We start from the raw sequence: 10624 nt of genomic DNA, 5'->3' as shown, positions 1-10624 counted from the left end.
TATTCAAATAACAAAATTCATGTCGTGTTTACTTATAATTAGTTAGATATACCTACATTTAGTAGTATTTGTACCCTTTTGTTCCATTTTTAATTAGTTTTATTGTAATACGTATTGGTAGACCTAAACTTATTAAATAATCAACAGATCATACTTCTATAAATATCATAGATATTATAGTTACAGTTAGGTTCATCTTTATTATGATTTATATAATATTTAAGAATATGTTACTGTTCTTCCTTATGTTAAGATTGCAATACCGTGTTTCTGTTGCACTATAACCCACGTTTTCTGTTTTTATGTAATAATGACCCAGCAAACGTTGTTTTGCCATATAAAGTATAATTCACGCGATAGTTTTATAAGTAATAAAATATTGCCTATATTATAGCCTGTACATCATTTTGTTCTATTGTCAATAGTTTATGCAGCGCACGCAAAAATAGGTTTTCGGTTTTACACCTTGTGTTACAAAATAGCAATTTTATTACGGATCCCTAATTTTGAAAAAAAAACATAGCCTATAGCCTTCCTCGATAAATGGACTACCCAACACTGAAAGAATCATTCAAATCAGTAGTACCAGAGATTAGCGCGTTCAAACAAACAAACAAACACTGCAGCTTTATAATATTAGTATAGATGAAAGTAATACTATAAGTTGTTTAACATACATCCAATAAATTTGTAGAAATAGCATCTGCAATTACACTGCAAATAGCTGCTTCAAATAATGACAGTCACACTTTGAACAGATTTTATTTCATCAATGTTTCATATATTAAAAGTTTACAACATATTAAAAGTTTTATAAAGAAATAAGACTCGTAATGTTTTGTATTCACAAAATGTAAAATTATTCATGAAATTTGGTCAAAAGTCTACGTTTACTAAAGAGATAAATGGTTCATAAATAAATTCGAATGGAGTTTCAAGAATTCAAATACCATGAATTAGTACAGCATATTTCGTAATTTGTGAATCTAAGGTATACCATCTTCATTTGCAGGTACCCATCTTGTATCGACTCATGTTTTACAACCTTTTGCAATCAATAAATTTTAGCGTAATATCAAATTCACAGTGTTCTGTGAGTATCAGTTGATCAAAAATGAAGGTTTCATCATTAAGCCAAATAACACACAAGAAAAAAATCCAGTTTACATAATATTCAAACCCTCAACCTATATCTACAAACCTTTACCGTCTTTTCCCCACTTTGTATGGAAATAAGGAAATCCATATTTTGTCAAAATTATTAAGTTGAAGGTATACTGAGGGACAAATTTGCTGGTATATTTCAATTTATTATTCTATAACCTTTTTATGTTTGAATCCTAAAGGACTCCAGGTTCTTTATCTTCATAATTACTAAAAATGTTAATATCATAGATGTGATTACAAATGACAATATATTTACTTTGTGATTGTTTTTTATAAATTGGGATACCGTGTAAAGGGTTTTTTATCTTTGTAATCAAAATACATTGGTTAATCTTAGCAGATATGATTTAAATGACTTGTATTTTTTGCCAAAAATCGGGGAATTAGGCAGTTTAATTTATTGAAATATTATGATTTTTCAATAAACTGCTCTTTTATGAAAGAGCTACTACTTTTATTGCTATTGGTTTCCTCCCAAAAGTGCATTACCACCCAAACATAGTGGGGGCAAACGGTTCACCTGAATGAAAGTGAAAACCAACTGTCTATGGATATCTGCAATACGAGAGGTCAAGAGATGCCTTGCAGGCATTTAAATGATTTCGTCTTGATGCGGCTTTGTATGTAGTTATACGTTTTGGGAATACTTTATTTGTTATACTATTCTAAGTTACTACAGTGTTGTCCAGAAAATACTTTTTTAATTTCAAAAGCCGTAATAAAAAACATACTATAAGTAAAATAGGTCACATTAATTTTTGAAGTTATACTTCTTTTGGCACAATGGAGAAAAATGATGAGAGTGAATTTTTACGATGCGCGCGCACACCGACACCTGAATTCTACATCTTGAAGTTAGTTCTAGGTGGCATTAAAATCGATAACTATGTTCAAGTTGTATATTCTAGTATTTTTATATTTAGAACACGTGTTTCGAAACAGTACAATTAAACAGTGTGAATAAAGAAATACTATTTTGGTGTTATTAAATCAATTTCATATACAATGGTGATAGTATTTACTAATAATTTATTAGTATTTCTATATATATTGAATATTAGTTATAAAACTGATTTGAATAAACTGTTTGGAGTGCATTTCTAGATTTGAGGTTAATTGTCGGTATGTATAATTTATTTACATCGTTAATTAAAAATTATTACAGTATTATTTAAAAAAAAATTATCGTTATGTTTTATTTCTGGTATATTAACAAATTTTTTGTAGAAATAAAAAAATAATTAATTTTCTATACTTGTTTATATTAAACCTTGTTTATATTAAACCTTAAATGCTGAACGTGTTTATACTATCTTTAATCTTAACTATTTGTTATAATTTGATTTATTTTTCCATACGCCAAAGAAGTATAACTTCTAACGCGTGTACATAAGTACACACACTCTTTTTTGTTTTACCGTAATTATATTATTAAAGGTCAAAATAACATTAATTATATCCTAGCTTTTACTTGAATCTATTTCAATTTAAAACTATTGGTATACTCATAGTTATAATATAATAGAAGCTCTCATTACATCATCAACTTTAGCAACAAATATTGTAACCGTGATAGTAAATTGATTCCAGCTTGATGCGGTTTTTGTTTACTAAAATCATTTGGTCACATCGTTTACCAATATGGTAATATTTGTGATGCATATTTATGAAGTCCAAAGTCAAATAGAGGTGAGGTCACTCGTGTAAATATTAAATGTATGCACAAAGGAACGTCAGGTTTGGGTTAGTGAAATACAATTTAAATACCTCCTGCATTTATATTATATATTATATTTGTTTATTCGGAATGGACAAGATTGACTCTAATAACTATGAACTGAGATTTCACGGTTCGATAAGTATTTTAATCCTTCCTGTGGATAAATTCAAACACAAATAATCTTTATTCAAATAAGCGTTGGCTTCAAATAAGGAACAAAAGTACTCTATCTCAGCGCTTTTGAACCGTCCATTACATTTTTGATTTAATTAACTGAATCTACCAGTTGTTCGTCAAAAGTAGAATGGATTAGAAAAAAAAACATTAATTAAAATTCACTGTTTGATACTTTGTAAGCCTGATTATAGCGACTACTGCCAAATTTGCATCAACGAAACGATTTATTAAATATAATATTTCAACCAAGCAATACGAACAGGAGATATTCACTCGTTAGCGCATGGACTAGACATCGTTCCCGTCGTGCATATTTGAGGGAACGACACCCACACAGCTTATAACGGAAGCAACAACATCTTATAATTTACTATTTTATTTGACTAACACAAGAACAACGCGCAAGACTGTAGTAGTCGGCCGTGCCCAAAACTTACGACTTTTTTCACATTTCCATAGTATGTTTTATTGTATTCCTACAAATTCGACTTTCACGAGTCGCTGGCCAGACTCTATTGATTTTATTTGAAGAGACAACACGTGTCACACACTAGATGATTGAGACGCTTTCTTTTATACGGACCGTGTTTGTTTTTTTTTTATGTAAACATAAGGTTAAAACTAAAAACTATTTCAAATAGTTTTAATACGCTTTCCTCGGAATAAATTAAACTAATACCAACATAACCCACAATATTGTATTTAATAATCGAAATACTTGTGGCTGTAATCGCGACGGCCGTCTTCTTGAAGGTAGCTACTGAAAATCAGTGGTGGGTTATACCTGTGGTTATACCCAACTAATATGCTGAGTAGCAAACCTTTTTGGGACAAAATACTGCAAACACCACCTTATTATGTTGATATAGAATAAGCCTTACTTTAGTTTTTTTATTTGGATCTTAATGTATGTTAGTTTTAAGTAGATTAGGCATGTATATTATATTCGTTATTATTTAGATAAGTTTTTCATATTTTTTGTTATTATATTTTGTAAATGTTTACCTGTATTTGTAGTGTTTGTTCTAAATAAAGCTATACTTAGTTACTTAGTTACAATAAACAATTATTTTTTAGATACTAACAGCCTTACAAATAAATTTGGTATACAGTTATACCTGAGAATAAAAGAAGAATATGCAAAGTTTTCACAAATGTTCACTAATGATTGGTTTATTCGGACCTATAATTTTATACCAAGTTTATTTGTAAGACCGTTAGATTCTGTCTTATTCCGTTAACAATAAAACTTATATATTATTTACTTTGACGAAAGGCAAGTCTTTGCTTAGCTTTATGAAACAGAATTATATTATTATTCAATTTAACTTTATGCTCTTCGTTTGTCGATTGTGAAGGCGGTACATAATATTATGCATTCACTTTGAATTTGATTTAACCGGTCCAGTCTTATGTTTTGTTGAGAAATTCTTTTCTAGAGATTATTCTCTCAAATTCATTTTAAAAACGTTAATGCAAAAAATATAACATCAAATGAGTAGCAAATGATTTTTAAGAAGCGATATTATTAAGTATCGGAACATATAATACATTAAATTGATTTCGTAAGCATATAACATACATTTACCAGTGGGCTCCTTTGCACAGGATGCCGGCTAGATTATAGGTACCTCAACGTTGCCTTTTTCTGCCGTGAAGCAGTAATGTGTAAACATTATTGATTTTTGGTCTGAAGGGCGCCGTAGCTAGTGAAATTAATTGGCAAATGAGACTTAACATCTTGTCTCAAGGTGACTAGCGCATTTGTAGTGCTGCACTGCATTTTAATGGGCAAGGCCATACCATCAATTGAACGCCCTGCTCGTCTCGTCTCTTATTTTCATTAAAAAAAATGTCTTTTATTTTGTCCAATTTGACTTCTCATTTATATACATACATTATAAAAGTTTTATATACACTGTAAAAGTAATAAATGTTATTTGCAATAGAATTTTTTTTTTCTGTTTCAATATTGATGACAAGATAATATGAACCAATATATATATGACATGATATATCTCAAAAATGTATCCAAATACGCATTGTTTGAGGTTTGTTAGCTTAGCCTAGATTTCGGCACTGGTGCTTCAAATTGCGTTCAATAAAACTCATTTTTACGTAACGAGTTCGAATGCCAGTCTTGATCTCGATTAAACACAAAACGATTTCACCAATACCTGGACGTAAACTGAGTTCACATATCATAAACAATAGAGTGTATCAAATACCTGTCCAAACTGTCATCGATAAGTAATTCAATTAAATTTTTTGTGTTATTGCGTGTGGCTGCACCTGTCGGGCGCAAATTATTTCGCAAATGTCGAGTAGAGTTGAAGAGACACGTTATGAATGGAAATTTTGTATGAATTTTAAATCTATCGTATTTCTATTATGATAACGACAGCGACAGCTCTTGAACGCGATCAAATATTATTTGTTATGTTTAGGCTGTAACTGTGTTGGTGAAATCTGAATTGAATCTATAAATTCGTTTACTGGCGTAAGCTTAGTTCAAAGTTCTAATCGCGTTCTACTTCAATATTGAAATCGGGGCTCGATTGTATCGAAATCATATTGATCACATAATTAAGATATAAATTTAAACAAAACACCCGGTAGCAACACGTTTCGCCGGCCGTCAAACTTATTTGCGTTAGTAAAATTGGCAAACGGCCCGAAAAATGTTTTAAAACGAGTCCGACTCTCTCATGTCGAGCGTCACATAGCGCTCCATTGACACTCACTTTATTAATATGCAGCTGCTGACATATTGTACAATTTCTGTAGAAATTTCTAAAACATAGAACACACGGCTTACACGGTCGCTAGGCAATCTTGGGGAGACAAAACAATTTGAATGCCACGCCGTACGCTGCCGAGACTGGTCGCTGTCCGAGGTAAATTAGCTCCGCCGCGTCCAGACGTAGGTATAAGTTTCAAGGAAACCGCTGTGTTACGCTTCGTTCTAATAGCCAATTTAAAAAGAATAGTGATGTACATAGTGTCAAAACTTGAAACAAACATAAACTCGCAATTCCATCTAATAGGCTCCGTAAAATTGCTAAATCTTTTAAAGTGGATTGTGTTATATTTTATAATAAACTCCCAAATGATATTAAAATATTACCTATTAAAAAATTTAAATGTATCGTAAAAAATAAATTAACATTTGCCTATTATAATGTGAAAGATTATTTGAATGATAAAGATAGTTGGACTTAATGTTCTAAATTTTGTTAATGAATATTGTTATACTCATTTGAATGCTATTGTAACTTTTGTACTTCATCCTGACTTGCACTAAATAACTTATAAAGTTTTACAGTGTATAAAGATTTTTTGACTTTGACTTTGACTTGACTTACTGAATTGTGGCAGTGCTGCTCAAGAGTCATGAATAACTCAAATTTCGCTCGTCAATTTGAGACATAAGGTGTTAAATCACATTAGCTCAGCCATTTCACTACTAACACCACCCTTCAAATCGAAACAGCAGATAAAAACGCCACTATGGTACCTATCTAGCCGGCATGCAACGAGCCTGCTACAGATTTTTTTTATGACAATAAGGGACGAGATGAGCAGGACGCTCGGCTGATGGTAATTGATACGTCCTGACCATTACAATACCGCTCAGGATTCTTGAAAAACTCACAAAATCTGAGCAGCACTACAATTGCGCTCGACACCTTGAGACATAAAATGTTAAGTTTCATTTGGCCATTAATTTCACTAGCTACGGTGCCCTTCAGACCGAAACACAGTAATGCCGCTTCACGGCAAAATAGAAGCCGTTGTGGTGCCTCTTTGTAAAAAAGGTGATAGAAGTAATATAAATAAAACAGGCCAGTTACCCTCATATTCACACTGTCTAAGGTTTTCGAGAAAATTATTCACGCTAAATTAATGAAATTTTTTAATCAGTTTGATATTATAAAAAGAAATCAGTACGGGTTTCAAAGACAAAAATCAAGGCTACACGCTTGTTTTGATTTTTAAAAAAATATTATGCTTGGTCGTAATGAAAATAAATATACTTCAGCTTTATTTTTTGATATGTCAAAAGCCTTTGACTTCATTTCTCATGAACAATTGTTGTCTAAGCTAGAACATAATGGAATCATAGGTTTGGCACAGAGTTGTATAAGATCCTATATGTCTAACAGAGCTCAATATGTTGAGGTAACTAAAGTTAATGAGAATTATGCGGAAAAATTTAAATCAGGATCTAAAGTTAATTAATTTGGAGTACCACAGGGCAGTGTGCTTGGCCCTCTTCTGTTTTTAATTTACATTAATGACTTACCAGAAGTAACATCCCACAAAGCGGTCCTATTTGCGGATGATATATCTGTTATTGTTACCACAGATAAACGAGATGGATTACGTGTCCACGAATCAGAACTTAATAACACAATAAAAAAATAGTAATATTATGGCTTAATCAAAATAACCTACAGATAAATTTTAATGAGACAACATATATACATTTCAATAAAAGAAATAATGATATTGACAATTCCGATTCGATGAATATACATTTTGACCAAAATATGATAACCCATGTAGAAAGTACAAATTTTCTTGGTGTGACTATCGATAGAGATCTAAGTTGGAAACATCAAGTAAGCAAAGTTTGTAGCAAAATAAACATTTTCTCCTTTGCACTTTATAAGTTGACGAAAGTTAGTTCGAGACAAACGGCCTTAATTACCTACCATGCGTACGTTGAGTCCATACTTAGATATGGTCTCATACTGTGGGGCAACTCTTCAATGATAAACAAAGCATTTATTGCACAGAAAAAGTGCATCAGATCAATCTGTGCTATTAAGCCTGACGTTTCATGCAAGCCCTTTTTCAAGTCACTTAAATTATTGACACTGCCCGATCTATACATTTACAAGATGGCAAAATTTATAAAGGAAAATCACAGTGCTATACTTACAGCAAATGCATATGACCCACAGTACTAGAATACTTAGGAAAGCGGATAGGTTAGTGACTAGAGTCGTTCCACATAGCACTTTATTTCAGAAAAATTGCTTCTGGATGGGCATGAAAATTTTCAATAAGATCCCTGATTCATTTAAGTTGTTACCTTTTTCAAGATTTAAAGTATCCTTACACAGTTGGCTTCTTCAAAACAAAATTTTATTAAATAGAAGAGTTTTTTGACCACAAAGAGTAAAGGATTGTGACATTGCATTGTAAGTGGATTATTCTTATCTTGACTTTAATATTTTTTTTGTATTGTATAAAATTATAATTTTATTTTATATAAAATAAATTAATTTATATTGTAAAAAAAATTTTTGCCCAAGACCAAGTTTGCATGCTATTGGTAATGGCTAAGTAGGAGATACTTTAAACTATTGTAAGACCAAATTTGTACCACCCTATTTAATAGCAAATAAATGAAATTAAATGAAAAAAAAAATTAAATGAAATGCCCATAATCTAGCCGGCACGCAAGGAGCCTCCCACTGATAAAAAGTAAAGACATTAATAGCATGTCTTATGAAAAGTGTATATGGAATTGTACTGGAACTCGAGGGATACTCTCGCCATCACACTCAGCTTCCATTTTTCAGGATTTTATGGGATTTACTTAATTTATTTATGTATTAGAATGGATATGCGTTATAAAAGTCGTGGTCGATCCTTTCATTACGGAGGTCTAACAAAATACAAAAATAACGTTTCTCTTTAATTCGAATTCGGTACAATAATTGGAAGATATAGTTGGATGGAGACATTAGAACAACCTGCGACCGTTTCAAATCGTCTGCTAATGAGAACTTTTGTACAATTGCTACATTACTCTTTGTACTTTTTGTTGTTTTCTAGTCAAAAGCCGCTATAAATACATTTTGATTCTTGCAGGTTATAACTTTATTAGAGTTCTACAGTTGAAACTGTAACTTACGTAGTTAATTTATATTCGGGCTTGCTGTATATTGTAACAATATTGACAATGATAAAACATTACAATTTTTTTCTTATTTTCTCATAAACTTTCAAGTTCATCTCCAACTAAGAATTTATGAATAAAATTTATACTTCTAAAACTTTAATATCCTTGGAAAGGTTGAAGAAATTCTTGGGGGTTATTTGATTAGATTTCGATTATTGTTTTGAGAAACAATACTTAACACACGTTAAATCTTGTACAAAAATCTACCATTGACGCACATATTCGAGTTGAACTGGAATTCCGATTACTACTTTATAGGTTCAACACGAGATTATTTTAGCCCCTGAGGTACCAAGCCGCCACACCGCGCGATGGCGCACGTGCCATTCGTGTCTTACCGACGTCAAGGTAAACGGGCTCGAGTTACTAAATAAAATTTATTGCTTTTGAAGTGTTTGGCCTTGTTTATAAAAACGAATGTCGACGCTTTAATTTTTAAACAAGCTACTTAATAAGTTAATTATATACTAAATCCTTCTTCGAGAACCAAGAATCCGTTCGTGGAAATAACATGAAAATCGGTGCTGTAGTTTTTGGATTTATCGCGAACAGACAGACAGACAGACGTGGCGGAGGACTTTGTTTTATAATATGACAGAATATAGCTGAAAACATTTACTAATTCCCAAAACGTAACCAACAATATGCATCCCATTGCAACGAGTTATTGGGCATACAAAACCCCCTTCAAGTAATATATAGGTCCAAACTAGTTATTTATTTTATCTTCCCTCAAAAAGAAGTAAAAAACTAACGCCTATCCCTTTATGATAGCATATTACTACAAGCAAACATGGGCTACGCTTATTATCTGTTGAAAAGAAGTTTCAATTCTCATATTGATTTCAATTGTTTTAAAATGCAATATCTCTTATTACTTAATTATAATATGGTATTGTAAACGAGTGTACTTGTCACCTGATGTTAAGTGGGAGGCTCCTTTGCACAGGATGCCGGCTAGATTTTGGGTACCACAACAGCGATTATTTCTGCCGTGAAAGCATTACTGTGTTTCGGTCTGAAGGGCGCCGTAGCTAGTGAAATTACTGGGCAAATGAAACTTAACATTTTATGTCTCAAGGTGACGAGCGCAGTTGTAGTGCCGCTCAGAATTTTTGTGGTTTTTAAGAATCCTGAGCGGCACTGTAATGGGCAAGGCGTAACAATTAGCTGAACGTCCTGCTCGTATAGTCCCTTATTTTTATAAAAAAAAGTGATCACTGCTGCCCACATTCTACTGCAGCAGAAAAATTACAGTAGTGCTGCCGGGCTTTTATATGAGAAAGGTGTACGCGCTTTTTAATGAACCCAAGTCGTATCGCCTTGGAATAACACTATGAAAGGAAGCCATTCTATATTTTGGTTATATATACAAAAGAAACAATACGTGACCGGACCCTGCGCTTTGTTGAGCGCAGCAGTAATGCCTTTCTCTATTACAGTCTCTTCTTAGGCCAGTCCTTCATTGGAAGCGGAGTCGGTCTGGCTAGCAGGCCCGACCCGGTCAGACCAGACCAGTCCAGACTTGGCACTCCTACACTTCAGCTAGACAGGAGCGGACGAACCAGTCAGAATCCAGAGTC

The sequence above is a fragment of the Leptidea sinapis genome, chromosome 3, assembly GCF_905404315.1.
Source record: "Leptidea sinapis chromosome 3, ilLepSina1.1, whole genome shotgun sequence".
Taxonomy (NCBI): domain Eukaryota; kingdom Metazoa; phylum Arthropoda; class Insecta; order Lepidoptera; family Pieridae; genus Leptidea; species Leptidea sinapis.
The sequence above is the reverse complement of the archived record's forward strand: the minus strand, read 5'-3'. Positions refer to the sequence as shown.